Genomic DNA, 22,277 nt, shown 5'->3' with positions numbered 1-22,277 from the left:
CTCTGCATTTCTGTCTTCTCATCCACTAATTTTTTACTGTCTTGCTAGGATAGTGATCACTTCAAGTAAATGTTTTACAACAAATTTTATGCAAGTTTTCTAGTTCTCAGTGAGAAGAGTGGTTTTAATTACCTAGTTTGCTACTATCAGTAAAGATAATTCCCCTTTTGTTTTTTTACATGTCATTTCATCTTCTTCTAATCTAGTTAAAATGGTTTCTTCATTTCTTAAACTTATTAAAAATAAGAGTTTTAATAGAATAGCATAAGATCCATTGAAAGTCAGAATCTCAGAATTCAATCATTAATATTATATTTAATATTTATAAGCCAAGGGTTTAACAGATTCATGGTATGCAATGCCCCATACTCAATTCTATCAATATTAAAATGGGCATAAGTTTCATGCAAGCACATTTAACATCAATTTCCTTTACCTTAGCTAACTCTAAGGAAAAACACAGTGAACATAGATATAATATTAGGGATATGGGGAAAGTAGACTCCAAATATTTATAGCTTAGAAGACACACAAGAGAAAGGAATACCATGAAGCTGAAAGAAAGGATAGAAATAAAGGTAGATATGTGCAGAAGACAAATTCCACTTTCTCTCAGTTTTCCTAGGATCTACTATGGCTCTTTGAAGCTGTTCTAGAATAGCTGACAGTTCTCCTAGTATGCAAATAATGTTGAACTGGGGGCTCATATGAATCCTTCTCCCATCTCAGTTTCACAGCTTTATGCTTGGTTATTCTGGATAATGAAAACAAGGCCAGATTGTATGACCAGTTAACAGGCTGGATGAGACAGCTACCAGAACTTAAATAAATAGAAGTTAGTCTTAAATAACTCAAAGGCTTTCAGTTGCTTTTCTTAGTGTGAATGAGCAATGTGCAGTCAGTTGGCAAGAGACGGACTTGGTTACTTTAATACTTCAAGTTTTGCTTAATGCAGATTTGTTCAGAAACTGCTTATGGAGTAGGGAAGATTTCCTGGTTAAGACAAAGCCTGATGACTGTTGAATAATGAGTATGAATTAGAAAGGTTGAAAAGGGCATGGGGGAAGGGCAATCGATGCGGGGAGACATTTAAGAGATATATTTTAAGATCTCATTATGTGAGAACCAAAGGAGCAATTTCTGACTCTAAAAAGACAAAAGTTTCTGACTTGAGTAATTGGGTGGGTGGATAATGGTGCCGTTTACTGTTATCATAAATGCAGTAGGTTGAAATCCTGAGATGCATCCATATTTAAGAACTGGGTTGAGAAAGAGGAGCAAAGCACTTTGAGATAACATAGAAAACCCAGAGAAAGTAGTGTATTAGAAGTCAAGAGACTCGAGAGTTTCAAGAAGAAATAAGTACTCAAAGACGTCAAATAAACCTTGTATATCTAAAGAAAAAATTTAACAATAAATTTTGTTTACTGTTATCCAATAAATAATAAATAAATATTGGATTTAACAATAAGTTGATGATTAAGTACTTTTATAGAGCAATTTTGGCATCAAAAATAAGATATCACTGAGTTAAGATGCAAAGGAAGTAAGTAACTGGAAATAACAAGGTCAGAGTAGATTTTCAAGACTTTATCTTAGTTATAGTGAGATGGGATGGTAGCTGTAAAGAGGTGCAAGATTGACGAAGGGTTTGTTTGTTTTTTTTCTTCCAGAAGGAATAAACTTAGAGACTGAGAAAGACCCAAGGGAGTGATAGGATAAATATAAGAGAAAAAGTTCATAACTGATGAAGAAAATACCAAGTGAGAAAGAGGAGTCTTGACGGGAAGTAAGTAAGTGGCTGGCCATAAAAAGGAGAGGACATTTTTAACAACTGAGGATAGGCGAAACTGCTTAATGAAGATGAAGATGTGAACATGTTTGTAGAAGATTAGTTGTGTAGATGATGCATGATCAGACACTAAACCAAGCAAGATACATTGATTAAGCTGCACTCTGAAAACTCAGTTGAAGCTGATTTTAATATAAATGTTATAATTATGAGGAATGACAATTTGTAATAGTCATCCACATAATGAAGTCTCTAAATAAGATAAATTATACTGTGAACAAATCCAATAATAGATTTTCATTAAAATCTTGCATGCAAGCCTGAAGTTGAACGACCATTATGGGATATAAGGGAGTTGCTAATGTTCCACAAAGGTTATATTCTCATCAGTTAGGCTACCCTGAGACTTCAAGGACATCCAGTCCGTCAACTAAAGAAAATGCCAGTTGTCAGGATACAGCGAACATATGAGTCGGCAGAAATCAAAGAAGAGGACATGCCTAAAGATATGATACAACATAAGAGCTCAGAAAAGGGGTTTTGAAGCTTTCACTACAACTCACTGCACCTAGTAATCTTTTATTTATATTCACCTTTGCTATTTAGATAGAGATCACACATCCTTGTTTGCCTGGTCTACAAGTGTCCCAGCCTCCTTTTCTATTCAGCATTTGTCATATGGAGAGCCTAGATTTAGGCACATCTAATTGAATGTTAAAACTAAGAAAGGTCACGCTGGAGTTGAATGAATATGCCAAGTTAGGAGAGCCAAGAAATTTAAATCAGATAGCCATGGCTGTTGGAGTTTTTGTCCTAAGCCACTCCTAGCCAATGCAGTTTGCTTTAATCTAATTTGACCTTGTTATGCTTGGTATTATAAGTTTAGCTGCTCAGACTACAGGAAATTAGCTAAGGCTGAACTATTGACCTGATGATAAAAATCTAATCTCAGGAAAAATGCCTAAGAGGCTCATAAACCCCTGGAAGCTTTCTCAGGGTCTCCTAGGTTAAGAGCCAGTGCCCTAGAAAGAAGTAATTATTTGCCACCACAAGTGATCAGGAAAGGATTGTATTAACCTTTATTTGTTTCTTTTTTTAAGGAGAGAAAAGGGGGGAAAAAAGAAAAGAAAGATCAAATTAACTTCTCCCCTTCTCCTGTTAACTTGCATTGCCTTCCTTCTTTTCCTTCCCCATTTCCCTCCCCATCCTGGAAAACTAACTTATAATTTGAATATTGTTTCTTGAATACAAAAATCAATGCAAAATATTCAATAAGCAGGTAAGGGATTTTATGCTTTAGCTCAATGATTTGCCAACTTTCACACTGTAAACACCTGGAGGGTTGTTAAAACACATTGCTGGGCCTGCCTTCAGAGTTTGATTCAATAGGTTTGGAGAAGAGCCAGATAATTGCATTTCTAGAGTTCCCAGGTGCTGCTGTTGCTGCTGCCCCAGAACCACACCTGAGAACCACTGCCTAGCTCTAGGTAGCTGCACAAAATACCCTCTTCCTTGTGTGGTACTTGAGAAATCCCCATTCATTTTCCCCCTACCACATGGCTTCTTAGAGTCAATGAAAATTCAGGTGTGCATTGAAATCCCAGATCACTCCCGATTAGCCATGTGCTTCAGGAGACTCCTTGTGACCCTCAGGATGCTCTTGTAAGAATTAAATTAGAACATGTTAAGTTCAATGGCTACCAAGCTGCCTGATCACAAATCCAAAAGTCCATTGTTACCAACACAACGCCTGTAGGAGACAAAGAGCGTAAATGAGAGCATCCTGTGTTAAGCGTGCACAGCTCGGACACCTCAGCAGGCCAGAAAGAACTCATGGCCAGTCACTGAAGCGACAGTTATTTCACATCCTCGTACGACTGCAATTTTAATGATAATTGGCGATTTTAAAGACTACTTAATAAAATTAAACAGTAAACCGCCGTTCTAATTTGGTGCTTCTTAAATTTTTGGGGGGTTCTAGACTTACTTTGAGAAACTGAGGAAAGCTATGGCCCCTTTTCCCAGGTCGGTGCATCCAATTCGTTGGCGAAACACTTAGAGATCTCCTGCGGGATCTATGTTTTCCAAATTCAGAACCTCTGGCTCTCAGTGCTTCAGGTTGATCCCTTCCTGATGAACGAGCAGTCTCACAATCCTATGGGCTACATCTGAGAAGATTTCAAAATCAGAAGCCAGGCGCCTACTGACCAGTCTCTGTTTTTAACTCAATCCTCTTTTGTCCTAGAACTCAGCATCTATATTAGTTTCAACTGTTGGGACAAAATACCATGAACTTTGTGGCCTAAAACAACACAGATTTATCTTATACCTCTGGAAGTCCAAAGTCCTAAAATCAGAGTGTTGGCAGGGCTTCCTTCCTTCTGGAGGTTCTCAGCGAACCTGTTTTCTTGCCTTTTCCAGATTCTTGCTAGAGACCACTAGCATTCTTTGGTCTATGGCATGGGCCTCCATCCTCAAAGACAACAGTTTAGCATCTTCAAATCTCTTTGCTTTCATCTTCCTGCCTCTGGCTTTGATTCTGATTCCTCTGCTTTCCTCTCTTCCTTTATAAGGCCTCCTGTGATTACACTGGGCCCACCTGGATAAGCTAGGCTACACTTCCCATCTCAATATCTTTAACTCAATTGTACCTGTAAAGTCCCTTTTGTATTTAAGGTAGCATATTCACAGGTTCTGGAAATTAGGACATAGAAATCTTAGGGTGTATGTGGGGGAGACATTATTCTCTCCGCCACAGCATTCATTTCATTTACATCTTTCTAACATGAACTAGCTCTTGTTTGATTACCTTTACTTTCAAGACCAGTCAAATAAAATGAATAATAACTGTGGATTTCAGTTAATATCTTAAACTTACTTCTAACATTTGGTAGAAGTTAGAAGTTCTAACAGTACTTAGTAGAAGTTATTACTTCTAACAACAGCCTCTCCAATGAATTGTGAAAAACTTCTAAAATTAGATGCTGGTAGCCACAAGTTAATAATTTTGCTTCCAATTCTCTAATGTAAAACCTGTACACTATGGAAACATGGTCTAATGATCCTATATTTTGAGATCAATTGAGAAAATATACAAAAAGAACAAAGTAGGGGCTTCCCTGGTGGCGCAGTGGTTAAGAATCCGCCTGCCAGTGCAGGAGACATGGGTTCTATCCCTGGTCCGGGAAGATACCACGTGCCGTGGAGCAACTAACCCTGTGCGCCACAACTACTGAGCCTGTGCTCTAGAGCCCGTGAGCCACAACTACTGAGCCCATGTGCCACAACTACTGAAGCCCACACACCAAGAGCCTGTGCTCTGCAACAAGAGAAGCCACCACAATGAGAAGCCTGCACACCACAACGAAGAGTAGCCCCCGCTCACCGCAACCAGAGAAAAGCCCACGTGCAGCAACAAAGACCCAACGCAGCCAAAAACAAAATAAAATAAAATAAATAAATTTATTTAAAAGAAAAGAAAAAGAACAAAGTAGTAGGCAGCTTATCTTAAAAGTACAATGTAATCAATCAAAGCTCTTGCACTTAAAGTGTAAAAAACACCACGAACATGCAATGAGAAAGATACGACTTCACAGAAATATTGTCAAAAATAAACTGTTATAGTTTTTTTAGCTGACTCCATGATCAATACGAGTCTTTTAAGATAATGCAATTTTAAGCTGCATTAATAGTACTATATTTAGAAAAGGGGATAACATTCATTCATTCATAAAAGATCGTTTTGAAAGCACCTATGTGCCAAGTACTATGCTAGACAATGGAGATACTCTCCACTTTGTACTGCTACTCTGTCCTCATTAAAAAAAAAGAAAAAGTTAGGTTCATATAACCTGGATAAAAAAATGACATTACCGTTATAGGAAAACGCTTAAACTTTAAACTCAATAAAATCTTTGTGCAACAATTTTTTCTGAATTATTACATCTGATCATGCAGATTTATTAGCAAAAATGCACTTTAAAATGTTTATTATCATCTACATAATGCAATATTATGATTTTAAGCCATCTGTTTTTCAAAATGTTCAAACATCATCAACAGTTTGAAAATTGTTTCTTGTTTTAATTTTGCTTATATTCCCCCTAAATATCTCTCACCATGAACTGTAATCATTTATAGAATTTTAATTCCATTATTTTTAACTAAACTTTTAATATATTGCAATTTTAAGCTGCAATAAGAGTAGTAAAGGAGATATTTTAAAATAAAAGATAATTTTTAAGCAAATCATTATGTAGGTGACACTCTAAATTGTCTCAACCTTTTCCACAGACTCAAATCCCTGTTTTATTATTATATTTCCGATATACACATATTCTTAAAATTCCAAATTGATACATAAGTGAGCAGATGCTATTTGTGTTAAAAGTTTTATGACAAAGAAGTAATTAATTCCTCTCCTTCAGTAAAGTAAACACGGAAGAAGATGGGAAAACATGAGCAGTGACTGGTGAATGTATCAGGTCACAAACTCAGGTGCACAGGAAGTGAAACTAGTTCTGGTTAACTTTTGATCGCTTCACTTCACTTCACTTCACCTGCTGAGTTGTCCATCATTCCATTAGCCCATCTGGTCTGCAGATCAGACCAGTGGTACATCAGTGGCAGCTGAGTCGTCCTTCTCCCCAACTTCATAGCTTTTTATTCCAATTCTTTCATTACTATCATGCCCCTCTTAAAAGCTTGGGAAAATACTTTGCTGTGCTCCCAAGCCATGCTGGCACAAGAAGAAATTCTCCCATGCTATCTCAGACCATTTTTGCCTAAACATGCAACAGGTAATTCCTACCCACACCACACCAAGTTGGATAAAGGGGATCTTGATGTCTTGCTGCCTCCCGGGGCTTTACTGGAACTGGGGTTCAGATCCCACACCGTTCTAATTAGGGTTTCTATTGTTCTTCACTTCCCTGGTACTTGGCCTCAGATATCAGCCAAGGCACAGAGCCCATTCTCTGGGAATCACACCAATATCCAACCCTTTTGTAACTGCCCATCCCCTTTCCAGTCTAGCAAACTCGAATATTATCTCCAGAGACAAGAAACAGTGGCTCTGACTGACTTTGCAGCTTGCAATTCTGAAGCGCAGAAGCTAAGTACTGACTTCTTTGTTCTGTGTTCTGCTATAATTAATAGGCCCACTTTGATGTAACAGGTGCCTCTTGCCCTAGCTCTTTAAGAGGGTGGTGAGAAGGGAAGGGAGAGGGGTGAAAGGGTGGTTCTTGGATAACGAGGAGGTGGATACACAGTGCAGTCTTAGTCTCAAACTCATACAGACTAGAAAAAGGGCAAACATGAGAGTGAATGTTTGGAGAGGAAGCACTTAAATTACGTGGAATTATTGATATTAGAAGAGTTGTGAAGTGTAAATGGCTCTACTTGAAAGGGAATGGGATTAGAGTTAAATCCAGGCTAGGAAAGAATTTTATCTGTTCAGGGGAAGAGAGAGAAAAGTGCTAGTTAATTAGCTAGTTTTTAAATGTGTGTATAATTTCACTAATTGTAATTTTTCTTGAAATAAGTAAAATTTAAGTTTTTTAAATGCTATGAGAAATGGAATGTGCTGGGGCAGAAAATTCACTCATTTTTATAGCCTGTTCTCTTCTGGTCACATGGTGATAACAAAATTTAACTCAGGAAAAATTGAAAACAAAAATACAGAGATCTCATCCTCAACATCCTTTCCCCTTCTTATTGAAGACGTTCAATCCTAAATCTCAGATGCTACCAAATATTATGGGATGGAGTTCTCTTTCTCTTTTTCTTAAATGTATATTTTTGTATTGTTACTAAAATAATACTTGTGTTCTTGCTAGACGATTGTATTTTTCAAATGACAATGTAAATTTTATTTTACACAGTAACGGGAAAATAATTCAGACACCAGTCCATAAAAGCGTTATAGTCTCCTGGTATAAGTTACACAATCTGCTTAGCTCTACGGAGAATGTAAAGCTACAATTCCATAAAGGGAACAGTCCGAAACTGGCAACCTAGGCATGCTTGCCTGGGCCACACAGGCCAACCCCAGCTGTTACTGGGCACTCAGGAACTAGGGTGCCAGCTACTGATACCAGGGAGCAGCAAAGCAGTATATCTTTACTCAGGTAATCTATTTTGGCATTTGATAGTTTATTTAATCCATCTTTGAAAGTACCATTTATGCAAGGTAGTATGTGGCAAAATATGTTCTTATAAGTGATTTTTGCACAATAATGGCCACTTCTAATTTCATTCTCCTTTTTTCCTTCTGGTTATGGTTTATTACTGCTGCTAATACTGTCAGACTTTGTGCTTGACTTACACGTGAACCTGACTTAGCTGCTCTCCTGAAAGTCCCTGATGTGTTTCTTAGTATTGATAGATAGTGAGCACCTCAGGATACTTTCTTTTTTTAACTTTTTATTTTATACTGGAGTATAGTTGATTAATAATGTGGTGTTAGTTTCAGGTGTACCACAAAGTGATTCAGTTATACATATACATGTATCTATTCTTTTTCAAATTCTTTTCCTAATTAGGTTGTTATAGAATATTGAGCGGAGTTCCCTGTGCTATGCAGTAGGTCCTTGTTGGTTATCCATTTTAAACATAGCAGTGTGAACAAGTCAATCCCAAACTCCCTAACCATCCCTCCCTGCACCCCTCCCACCCTGGTAATCATAAGTTTGTTCTCTAAGTCTGTGAGTCTGTTTCTGTTTTGTAAATAAGTTTATTTGTATCATGTTTTTAGATTCTGCATACAAGCAATATCATACAATATTTCTGTTTCTCTGTCTGACTTACTCCACTCAGTATGACAATCTCTAGGTCCATCCATGTGGCTGCAAATGGCATTATTTCATTCTTTTTAATGGCTGAGGAATATTGCATTGTATATCTTCTTTATCATACCACATCTTCTTTATCCATTCTTCTGTTGATGGACATTTAGGTTGCTTCCATGTCTTAGCTATTGTAAACAGCCCTGCAATGAACATTGGGGTGCATGTATCCTTTCGGACCATGTTTTTCTCCAGGTACATGCCCAGGAGTGGGATTGCAGGATCATATGGTAGCTCTATTTTTAGTTTCTTAAGGAACCTCCATACTGTTCTCCACAGTGGCTACACCAATTTACATTCCCACCAACAGTGTAGAAGGGTTCTCAGGATGCTTTTTTTTAAAAAATAAATTTATTTTATTTATTTATTTTTGGTTGCATTGGGTCTTCATTGCTGTGTGCGGGCTTTCTCATTGCGGTGGCTTCTCTTGCCGTGGAGCACGGGCTCTAGGCACATGGGCTCAGTAGTTGTGGCACGTAGGCTCTAGAGCACAGGCTCAGTAGTTGTGGCGCACGGGCTTAGTTGCTCTGCGGCATGTGGGATCTTCCCAGACCAGGGCTCGAACCCATGTCCCCTGCAATACCAGGCAGATTCTTAACCACTGCACCACCAGGGAAGCCCCTCTCAGGATATTTTCAATGACAGCTAACTAAAGGGACTTTATTGCCTCCCATAAATAAAAGTCCAGATGAAGAACAAATTGTAGAGTGGTCCAATTAGGGCCTTTGCTCCATTTCTCTGCAGCTGTCAACTCTGTGCTTCCGTATGTATGTGTCAGGTTTTTTTTGTGTGTTTTTTTTAGCTTGATTTCCCTTATCATTGTAACAGAACTGCCATCAACAATTATGGCAACCTGCGTCCTCATTCACATCTGGCTGGAAAGTCTGGCTTTCCATTGCTGTCCATTAAAAGTAAGGAAGGACTTTCTCAAAAAACCTGCCCTGGGCTTCCCTGGTGGCGCAGTGGTTGAGAATCTGCCTGCCAATGCAGGGGACGCGGGTTCGAGCCCTGGTCTGGGAAGATCCCACATGCCGCGGAGCAACTAAGCCCGTGAGCCACAACTACTGAGCCTGCGCGTCTGGAGCCTGTGCTCCGCAACAAGAGAGGCCGCGACAGTGAGAGGCCCGCGCACCGCGATGAAGAGTGGCCCCCGCTCACCGCAACTGAAGAAAGCCCTCGCACAGAAACGAAGACCCAACACAGCCATAAATAAAATAAATAAATTAATTAATTAAAAAAAAAAAAAAACCTGCCCTGGTGTCTCATTAATTAGAATATGAGGCTCATTTCTATTCTTAACAAGTCACTGGTAAAGGCAATAGCAAGACCAACCACTTCTAGCCCATGAAATCATTACACAAATCTTATAAATGGAAGGATAAAATCATCATCATCACCATCACTATAATCAGCATTTCAGATAGGTTTAGGAAATTAAACATATTGGTCATTTATGGACTTATTTTTTCTACTAGAGACCCCCCACTCCTGCATCTTGACAGTTACACTCCAGGGACCTACTCCCTAAGCATGGAGCTTCAAGCAGGCTTTCTCTAAATTTCTTATCTCCAACTCTTTCCTTCTCATGCCCCTCCTGCAAGCCTTCCCCATCAAGCACATTCTCTCTCCTTGGGGGTCTGCTAAATAAAAGTAAATAAATATACTATATACTATTCATTCATTTAATTGCTATTTAATTAACTCCTTGTTTTTACCGACCTTGATAGTTTTAAGGAATACAAGACAGATATTTTATAGAATGTTCTTAACTGGGATTTGTCTGATTTCTTTTTCATGATAAGACTGGGGTTGTCTATAGGTTATTGCCTACATATTGTCTTTTTTTAGTCCAGTGTCAGTAACTAACATCTAAGGAAAGCATATGAGAAATCTGTATTATTGCTTTGCTCTTCTCATATATAGAACTTTCCCACATGTCCTGTAAAAAATTGATTCATTTTACTACAAAACTCCATTTGATCTAAACGTCTTTCATGTTTTCATACAGCACAAAATTAGATCATAATAGCTTCAAATAACGTTCTCTTTTTGGATTTAAATAGTTTATGAAGGTAATTAAATAGTAAAATCAGGTATTTTCATGCAGATCAAAGACAATTGACCATTCATAGACTTCCTCTTTAAGCTTAATAGTTTGGCTTGCTTACCAATCACCAAAATATTTGACTGACACAGGATTTACAGGCATAGGTTTGATCATTAGCTTTGATATAAATCAATTAGTTCATATTTCTCCCTTACTGGTTTTCTTGGCACCATCAAAAAAGAATTGCCTTTTTGTTTACTTACCTCAGTCCGACAGAAATTTGTTCATTATGTTATTGCCTTTTTGGCATAAGCTTTCATGTATCATCTTCAATATTTTTAGCTTGTCTTCATGAGAATATAATATCTGGTCTCAATACTGTAGCTCTTAATATACGGAGAATTGCTTTAATTTTCCATCAAGTTATTGACAATTTATAAAACATATATCTACAGAAAATGGTATTTTTTTGTCTCAGATGTCCAGTTAGAGATAATAGTACATTCAAGAAATAGCACAAAGAGCCACAATAAAAAAAGATAGCAAATGCATTACCTATTTCCATTTCCACATTTGGCAGCTCGGGGTCAGCACAAGTTTATCTTTGACCCACCCATTACTGATAACGCATTCCTTGTTCTCATTCATCGTGCACAATGAAGCCATAGTAGTCGCTTGGCTGCTCTTCCTATTCCAGACATAATTCACAAACAACTAGAAAGAAGTAAAATAGCTGTCAATTGTGAATCATCCTAGAAGACCCCAAGAAGCACAGTCAATGAACTGTCCTCTGAGTATCTATCGGTAGAGAGGCTTCTTTGTAATTCTATGTCAAGAATTAAAAGTTAGGGAATTTAACTTTAAGTTCAAGCCAGAATTAATCTAATTTCCATTTGAAAAGGCAAGATTGCAGCACTTAATTTCAGGCAATTTTGGCTTCTCTTCCATCTATCATTTCTCTTGACATTGGGTCTTAAGTTTTTGAGAGTGTGCTAAGGATACTTGGGGAGGAGGGGGGCATTGGGACTGCTTAAATAAAGTATGATATAGGCATCAAAAACTACTATAAAAAGTGAGAAATCTCTTTGTACACTAATTTGGAAAGATCTCCCATATACATTATTAAATGGAAAACTTGAGTTACAGAATAGTATTTTATATGCTTGAAATGGGCACAGAAATAAGAATATGTATTTATACTTATTATATCTTCATAAAGACACACTGCAAGTTTTCACAAGAAATGAATAAAAATGGTTCTCTACTAAGGGCAGGAGACAAGTCAGGATGGAACCAAGACTTATCAATGTATCTTTTCATCTTGCTTTATGTATTGTTTTATTTAAAACCAGATGGTCTATTTAAAAGAAAATACAAATAAAATATTTAAATTCTCTCTTGACTCCACATACCCTTCAAGCTCTTTATTTCTCTGTCCCCATTTAATGCAAAATTTCATAAAACTATCTCCACTTTCTCACCTACCATTCACTCTTCAACCTATTTGAACCTGTCTTATTGCCTTCCCACCAGTACTCTTGCTGAAGTCATTAATGATATGTATTTTGCCAAACCCATGTAACAGTTTCCTTTCTAGCCCTGTCTTTCTAGATCAATCTGTATCATTCTACACTACTGACTATTATCTTGTTAGGTCTGTGACACTGTAGCGCTCACTTACCTCTTACTCCTCTGATCACTCCGGTGTTTCCACTTCCACCTGAGCTCTAACTGTTGGTTCTCCTTATACGTTGGTCCTAGGCTCTCTGGGCTTGGTCTTGGGTCATCTTTCATTCTGCTACTAGAAGGTGTCCTTGAGCTCCTTAACTCGACATACATTTATGTGGCAATTCCAAAATTTTATCTGTAACTCAGACCACCCACTGAGCTCTAGACTGGTGGGGACATGCACTCTTGGATTGTTCCCAGTACCGTGTTACTACAGACAATGCCCAAGTCAATGACCTTGTAAATATTTCTTTCTGCATACAGCCAGGTGCATCTGTTTGAATAAATTCCCAGAAATGAGATCACCAGAGCAAAGATACATGTTTTAAAATGTTAATAGATATTGCTAAACTGATTTCTATGGGGTTATATAATTTTACACTTGCATTAGCAACATATGAGGGCCTGTTTCCTTATTCCCTTGCCAACTGTTGTGAAACTTTTGAATTTTGCCAATGTGATAAGTGAAAAATAGAAGCACAGTGTATTTCCAGTACATGTTTCCCTTATTATGAATAAGGTTGGACAATTTTTACACACTTAATTACTTTCTCTGAACTGCTTATGTTCATAACCTTTTTTGTTGTTGTTGTTGTTGTTTGGGTTTTTTTTTACTGTTACTTATCTTTTCTAAGAGATCTTTATTTAAGAGAATATCTCTTATCTGTGATACAAGTTGCAGATATTCCCCCAGTTTTTCATTTGTCATTTGATTTTGTGGTGTTTTTTTCCCAAGCAGAAATTTCTCGTTTTCTTTTCTTTTTTTTTCTTTCTTTCTCCTCCTCCTCTTTCTCCTCCTTCTCCTCTTTCTCCTCCTTCTCTTCTTCTCTCTTTCATGTTTCCTTCCCACTCTCTCCCACCCCTTTCAGTCTCCTCTCTTTCCTGTCCTTCCTTTTACATAGTCAAATATTTTTATTTTTCCATTTTGATTTGTAAATTTTGAGTTATATAGTTGGAAAGGCCTTTGCCTCTCCAGTGTTATAAAGGAATTGGTCCATATTTTCTTTCAGTGTTTCACATTTAAATATTTCAAGTGCTTAGAGGTTATCCTCATATACAGTGTGTGGTATGAATTTATCTTTTCCAGATGGCAATCTTGTTGTTTCAAGAAGATTTATTTAAAATTTTATCTTTGTCCTATTGCTGTCATACTGTGTACTAAATTCTTGTCTTTGTTTCAAACTTTTGATCATTTTCCATTGGCCTACCTGTCTATTCATGAACCAGGGACACACTGCTTTATTTGCTGAGAGTTTATAATATGTTTTATTTATTTATTTTTAAAATTATTTCTTTTTGGCTGCATTGGGTCTTTGTTGCTGCACGCGGGCTTCTCATTGTGGTGGCTTCTCTCGTTGTGGAGCACGGGCTCTAGGTGTGCGGGCTTCAGTAGTTGTGGCTCACGGGCTCTAGAGCACAGGCTCAGTAATTGTGGCACATGGGCTTAGTTGCTCCACAGCATGTGGGATCTTCCCAGACAAGGGATTGAACCCATGTCCCCTGCATTGGCAGGCGGATTCTTAACCACTGTGCCACAAGGGAAGCCCTTATAATATGTTTTAATATGAGATATGACTCATTAGCCCTCATGGCTCTTCTTTTTTCAAAATTATCTTAGATATTTTTCCACACATACTTTAAAATCACCTTGTCTAGTTCTAGAAAAGGGAAGTCTTTTTAAATATGGAAAATAACAGAACATACTTATATACTGAGGAAAATAATCAAATAGAGAGGAGAGGTTAAACTCAGAGGAGAAAGGGAGATAATCAGGAAGAATTCTTAAGTGGGGCAGAGAAGATGAGTTCCAGAACATATATAATAAGAATGGCTTTTGATAGTAAAAGGAACATTCATTTCATGGCAAGAAAAATGAAAGTAATTGGCATATAGACTTATATTTTCTGCATGCTATGAAAATGATGGTGTTCCCATATGGTGACTTATATATTCTCAATTAAGTGTGAGGGGAGCTATCAGCTGAATGGAGTGGGGTGGATGAGGAATGGAAGATTGGGAAAGCATGAGGAAGTATTATATAGTGAAGAAAACATGAGAAACCAATTGGTTTAATGAAGATTGGGATTGACTGATGACATGAATTAGAGAGAGAAAAAGGCTGTGAGCCCTTTGATGAAGTTTTCAGAGGATGAGGTGGCAGTACCAAGACATGAGGATGTTATAGCAAGATTGCAGGGTCCTCACAGGACCAGGAATCGTAATAGTCCAGAAGGGACCATGAGGTACAAAGAGCATAACCTCTGGACCACAATATTTGGGGTATATGAGTATTTACAACCTCCACTGTAGTGGACCAAAGGGAAAATGGTACCCTCCAGGGAGGGCCACATTTCCAATAAGGCAAATAGTTGGAAGGATGGGTTTGATAAGACATTGAGGGTTTATACGGGATTTGGTATGTGCAGATCTGGGTTCCAAGAGGGCCTAGAGGAAACTCTGGGCAGCAGGGAGAGTTAGAGAATGAGAATAAAGAAATGGGACACAATACATAGCCAGAGCTCAGAATCTTAGGGGAGTTGTTCAAATGCAAGTTCCCAGGACCTATATCCAACAGAGTTTCTGATTCAGTAGAGTTGGGTAGCACCTGAGAATCTGCATATTAAAAGATGCAAAAATGATTGTTACTCACTCTGGCCTTGAGAACCATGTCTCTTGTTGGAGGCTGGGGACTGTGGCAATAAGGGGTTCCTGCAGTAGTTTGATGAAGAGGAGGAAGCATCACTCTTCACAAGATCAGGTTGTGTTGACTGAGAAACGCTTTCACTCTCTCACCTCACTGTTGAAATGTGACAGAGTACACAATGGTAATCATACAGCTATGCCCCTGTCTCCAGAAGGAGGTGAGTCAAATAGTTTACATAGACTAAATGTCAGATTAAATCAAGAGACCAAAATTCTGACTAAGGAAAAGACAATGAAAGCACTGCAAGAGGTTAGTAAACTCCATAGACATTTTTAGTACTGCATTTTAACTTTGACTTTTAATTTGGTGAAGACATTGCCCAGAGCTTTCTGGTCCGAAAACCACAGTCTCAATAATAAATCCTTTCACTAGTAAAAAAGTAGATGTAACAAACAATGAAAGATCATCAAGAATGTGGTTCAAACTTGATTTTTGTTACACATTTAAAAATTTACTTACAAATTTACTGATATGTAGGCAGAATTAACAGCCAGAGTGTTCTTCCTCAAGAAGATAACACTCATGTATGAAGTTTATAAAAATTATCAGATGCTTTTTTCTCTTCTCTTGAACTGTCTTAATTCATCTTAAATATGTCAAGAAGTGGTAGAATCTACAGGGAAGTGAATTTTATTGAGTGAGAAAATGACAACCTAAAAATTATTTCTACTGAGAAAGGTTGAGTATCTTAAATTCCCCCCTGTAAAAACAGTTAATTCAATTCTCTGCTATCTGTCTTATGCTTTCCTTAAAGGTGCCAAGATACTTAACTTTAAAATTGTCTTAAAAGCATACATAAGCAGTGTATGGCAGTTTTTCAATTCAAATGACACAGAGGATAAAGAGTAAAAAGTAAAAACCCACCCATTCCCCATCCAATTCTATACTTAATTAATTAGACTATCTGAAACTGTCCTTGTAAATATTTATACTTCTCAATGTATTTTTAACAAATGATAAATACCCTGTGTAACCTCCATTCTTACTGATATAACATGGAAATTATTCCATGTCAGCACATGCTGACTTTTCAGTCACTCTTTGTAATCATTGCAGAGCAACACAAAATATGGATTCTACCAATATTTATTTTACTTTTCTATATTTTAGGTTGTCTTCAATTCTTCAATTAATAATGTTGCCCTGAACTGAATATAATCTGACATAAATACTGGCTCACTATCAATAACTTTTTATTCCTAGAAGTAGAATTGTTGGGTCAAAGTTACATGCATTTTATATTCTGATAGGTACTATCCTCCAGAAAGTTGCACCCATTTATAGGCCCACCAACAATGCCTATAAGAGTTCTATTTTTAGTATGTTGCCAGCTCTAGACAGATCCAATCTTTTTAATTGTTCAAATCTCATTGGTAAAAAGTATCTCATCCTTTTTAAGTTACAGTTTCCTAATTTGTAATGAATCTTAAGATTTCTTTCCCCAGTGCTTCATAGACATCTATAATTTTTCCATTGAATTTCACATTCTCTATGCTATAATTATTATTTGCATTACATCTACACAGAGTATAAGCACCCAAAACAGTATTACAAATTATGCTTTAAACAAAGAAATAATATTTTTTAAACAAAGAAATAACATAATCTTTTATATTTACCCACATATTAACCATTTTCAATATTCTTCATTCCTTCCTGAAGATAGGAGTTTCTACTTGCTCTTATTTTTCCTTGGTCTATAGAAGCTACCATAGTATTTCTTCTAATACACGATTCCTGGCTATAAATTTTTTTTATCTGAAACTTCTTTTATTTCATTTTCGTCCTTAAAGAATACTTTACCAGCATGTAGAATTCTGGCTTCAGTTATTTATCATTTTAAAAATATTATTCCATTTTCTTCTGTCTTTCATAGTTTCAATGAGAAGTCAGCCATAATTCAAACTGGTGGTTTATTCTATTATTATTATTATTATTATTATTATTATTTAAAAATTTTATTTCTTTATTTTTGGCTGTGTTGAGTCTTCGCTGTTGCATGCGGGCTTTCTCTAGTTGCAGAGAGAGGGAGCTACTCTTCGTTGTGGTGCACGAGCTTCTCATTGTGGTGACTGCTCACTGCGGTGGCTTCTCTTGTTGTGGAGCACGGGCTCTAGGTGCATGGGCTTCAGTAGTTGTGGCATGTGGGCTCAGTAGTTGTGGCTCGCAGGCTCTAGAGTGCAGGCTCAGTAGCTGTGGCACATGGGCTTAGTTGCTCCATGGCATGTGGGATCTTCCCGGACCAGGGATCAAACCCATGTCCCCTGCATTGGCAGGTGAATTCTTAACCACTGTGCCACCAGGGAAGTCCTTCATTATTATTTTTAATGTAACATGCTGTTTTATTCTCTAACTGCTGTCAAGAATTTCTCTTTATCTGTAGTTTCCAGCAGTGTGATCATAATGTGCCTTGGTATGGTTTTCTTTGTATTTTTCCAGTTTGAGGTTTGCTGAGCTTCTGGTATACTGAAAAACTTTTATGTCTGTTGCCAAGATTGCTTTCGAAAATAACCCTCAAACCCTCAAACCTGTGCTGTACAGTAGGTCCTTGTTTGTTATCTATTTTAAACATAGCAGTGTGTACATGTCAACCCAAAACGCCCAATCTCCCCTCCCATAACCATAAATTTGTTGTCTAAATTTGTGAGTCTGTTTCTGTTTTGTAAATAAGTTCAATTTGTATCATTTTTTTTAGATTCTGCATATAAATGATATCACATGGTATTTGTCTTTCTCTGTCTGATATACTTAACTTAGTATGATAATCTCCAGGTCCATCCATGTTGCTGCAAATGGCACTATTTCATTCTTCTTAATGGCTAATATTCTGTTGTATATAAGTACCGCATCTTCTTTACTGATTCATCTTTTGATGGATGTTTAGGTTGCTTCCATGTCTTGGCTATTGTAAACAACACTGCAATGAAAAATGGGGTGCATGTATACTTTTGAACAATGGTTTTCTCTGGATATATACCCAGGAGTGGGATTGCTGGATCATATGGTAGCTCTATTTTAGTTTCTTAAGGAACCCCCATACTGTTCTCCATAGTGGCTGTATCACTTTACATTCCCACCAACAGTGTAGGAGAGGTCCCTTTCTCCACACCCTCTCCAGTATTTATTGTTTGCAGACTTTTTGATGATGGCCATTCTGACTGGTGTGAGGTGATATCTCATTGTCTTATTTTTTTTTAACATCTTTATTGGAGTATCTCATTGTCATTTTGGCTTGCATTTCTCTAACAATTAGTGATGTTGAGCATCTTTTCATGTGCCTTTTGGCCATCTGTATGTCATCTTTGGAGAAAAGTCTATTTAGATCTTCTGCAAATTTTTTGATTGGGTTATTGTCTTTTTGTGATATTGAGCCACATGAGTTATTTGTAAATTCTGGAGATTAATCCCTTATCGGTTGGATTGTTTGCAAATATTTCCTCCCATTCTGTGGGTTGTCTTTTCGTTTTCTTTATGGTTTCCTTTGCTGTGCAAAAGCTTTTGAGTTTAATTAGGTACCATTAGTATATTTTTGTTTTTATTTCCATTACTCTAGGAGGTGGGTCAAAAAAGATCTTGCTGTGATTTATGTCAAAGAGTGTTCTTCCTATGTTTTCCTCTAAGAGGTTTATAGTGTTCAGTCTTACATTTAGGTCTTTAATCCATTTTGTGTTTATTTTTTGTGTATGGTGTTAAAGAATGTTCTAATTTTTTAATATGTAGCTGTCCAGTTTTTCCAGGACCATTTATTGAAGAGACTGTCTTTTCTCCATTTTATAGTTTTGCCTCCTTTGTTGTAGATTAATTGACCATAGGTGCGTGGGTTTATTACTGGGCTTTCTATCCTGTTCCATTGATCTATATTTCTGTTTTTGTGCCAGTACCATACTGTTTTGATGATGGTAGCTTTGTAGTATAGTCTGAAGTCAGGGAGCCTGATTCCTCCAGCTCTGTTTTTCTTTCTCAAGATTGCTTTGGCTATTTGGGGTCTTTTGTGTTGCCATACAGGTTTTAAGATTTTTTTGTTGTTGTTCTAGTTCTGTGAAAAATACCATTGGTAATTTGATAGGGATTGCATTGAATCTGTAGATTGCTTTGGGTAGTATAGTCATTTTGACAATATTGATTCTTCCAATCCAAGAACATAGTATTTCTTTCCATCTGTTTGTGTCATCTTCTATTTCTTTCATCAGCATCTTACAGTTTTCAGAGTACAGGTCTTCTGCCTCCTTAGGTAGGTTTATTCTTAGGTATTTTATTCTTTTTGATGTGATAATAAATGGGATTGTTTCTTTAATTTCTCTTTCTGATCTTTCATTGTTAGTGTATAGAAATGCAACAGATTTCTGTGTATTTATTTTGTATCCTGCAACTTTACTGAATTCATTGATGAGCTCTATTACTTTTCTGGTAGCATCTTTAGGATTTTCTATGTATAGTATCATGTCATCTGCGAACAGTGACAGTTTTACTTCTTCTTTTCTGATTTGGATTCCTTTTATTTCTTTTTCTTCTCTGATTGCTATGGCTAGGATTTCCAAAACTATGTTGAATAAGAGTGGCGAGAGTGGACATCCTTGTCTTCTTCCTGATCTTAGTGGAAATGCTTTCAGTTTTTCACCATTGAGTATGATATTTGCTGTGGGTTTGTCGTATACGGCCTTTATTATGTTGAGGTAGGTTCCCTCTATGCTCACTTTCAGGAGAGTTTTTATCATAAATGGGTGTTGAATTTTGTCAAAAGCTTCTTCTGCATCTATTGAGATGATCATATGGTTTTTATTCTTCAGTTTGTTAATATGGTGAATCACATTGATTGATTTGCGTATATTAAAGAATCCTTGCATTCCTGGGATACATCCCACTTGATCATGGTGTATGATCCTTTTAATATGTTGTTGGATTCTGTTTGCTAGTATTTTGTTCAGAGTTTTTGTATCTATGTTCATCAGTGATATTGGTCTATAATTTTCTTTTTTTGTGATATCTTTTTCCGGTTTTGGTATCAGGGTTATGGTGAATGAGTTTGAGAGTGCTCCTCTGCAATTTTTTGGAATAGTTTCAGAAGTCTATGTGTTAACTCTTCTCTGATTGTTTGATAGAATTTGCCTGTGAAGCCATCTGGTCCTGGACTTTTTTTTGTTGCAAGTTTTAAAATCTCAGTTTCAATTTCAGTACTTGTGATTGGTCTCTTCACATTTTCTATTCTACATGGTTCAATCTTGGAAGATTGTACCTTTCTAAGAATTTGTCCATTTCTTCTAGGTTGTCCATTTTATTGGCATATAGTTGCTTGTAGTAGTCTCTTACGATCCTCTTGATGAGTCTGGCTAAATGTTTATCAATTTTGTTTATCTTTTCAAAGAACCAGTTTTTAGTTTCATTTATCTTTTCTATTGTTTTCTTCATCTCTATTTCATTTATTTCTGCTCTGATCTTTATGATTTCTTTCCTTCTACTAACTATGGGTTTTGTTTGTTCTTCTTTCTCTATTTGCTTTAGGTGTAAGTTTAGGTTGTTTATTTGAGATTTTTTCTTGTCTCCTGAGGTAAGACTATATTGCTATAAACTTCCCTCTTAGAACTGATTTGCTGCATCCCATAGGTTTTGGATCATTGTACTTTCATTTTCATCTGTCTCTAGGTATTTTTTGATTTCCTCTTTGATTTCTTCAGGGATCCATTGGTTGTTTAGTAGCATATTGTTTAGCCTCCACATGTTTGTGTTTTTTACAGTTTTTTTTTTCTTGTAGTTGATTTCTAATCTCAGTGTTATGGTAGGAAGAGATGCTTGATATGATTTCAATTTTCTTAAATTTACCAAGGCTTGCTTTGTGGCCCAGCATTTGATCAATCCTGGAGAATGTTCCATATGCACTTGAGCAGAATACGTATTCTGCTTTTGGATGGAATGCTCTTTAAATATCAATTAATTCCATTTGGTCTAAAGTGTCATTTAAGGCCTGTGTTTCCTTATTGATTTTCTGTCTGGATGAGATGTCCACTGATTTAACTGAGGTGTTAAAAATTCCCCCACTATTATTGTGTTACTGTCATTTTGTCCTTTTATGGCTGTTAGTATCTGCCTTATGTATTGAGGCACTCTTATGTTGGGTGCCTATACATTAACAATTGTTATATCTTCTTCTTGGATTGATCCCTTGATCATTATGTAATTTCCTTCTTTGTCTCTTGTAACAGTCTTTATTTTAAAATCTATTTTGTCTGATATGAGTATTGCTATTCCAGCTCTCTTTTGGTTTCCGTTTGCATGGAAGACCTTTCTCCACCCCTTCACTTTCAGTTTGTATGTGTCCCTAGATCTAAAGTGGGTCTCTTGTAGACAGTACAAAATAAGACAGGTTTTATTTTTGTATCCATTCAGCCAGTCTACGGCTCTTGGTTGCAGCATTTAATATGTGTATATTTAAGGTAATTATCAATATGTATGTTCTTATTGCCATTTTGTTAATTGTTTTGGATGTGTTTTTGTAGGCCTTTTTTCTTCCCTTCCTCTTTTGTTCTCTTCTCTTGTGATTTGATGACTAACTTTAGTGTTGTGTTCGGATTCCCTTTTATTTTTTGTGTGTGCATCTATTATAGATTTTTGGTTTGCAGTTACCATGAGGTTTTGATATGGCCGTCTATATATAAACAAGATTGTTTTCAGTTGCTGGTCTTTTAATTTCAAATGCATTTCCAATATCCTGCGTTGTGCTTTCCTCGTCTCACAATTGCTTGTTTTGATATCATATTTGCGTGTGAATGATTTCCTACCTTTACTGTATGGTTGGCTTTACCAGTGAGCTTGTCCATTCATAATTTTCTTGTTTCTAGTTGTGGCCTTTTCTTTTTCACCTAGAGAAGTTCCTTTAGTATTTGTTGCAAAACTGGTCTGGTGGTGCTGAATTCTGTTAGCTTTTGCTTGTCTGTAAAGCTTTTGATTTCTCCGTCAAATCTGAATGAGAGCCTTGCTGGGTAGAGTATTCTTGGTTGTAGATTCTACCCTTTTATCACTTTATATTGTGCCATTCCCTTCTGGCCTGCAGAGTTTCTGCTGAGAAATTAGCCAATAACCTTATGTGGTTTCCCTTGTATGTTATTTTTGCTTTTCCCTTGTTGCTTTTAATATTTTTTCTTTGTCTTTATTTTTTGTCAGTTCAAT

Source organism: Balaenoptera acutorostrata, chromosome 2 (assembly GCF_949987535.1).
Source record: "Balaenoptera acutorostrata chromosome 2, mBalAcu1.1, whole genome shotgun sequence".
Taxonomy (NCBI): Eukaryota; Metazoa; Chordata; class Mammalia; order Artiodactyla; family Balaenopteridae; genus Balaenoptera; species Balaenoptera acutorostrata.
The sequence above is the reverse complement of the archived record's forward strand: the minus strand, read 5'-3'. Positions refer to the sequence as shown.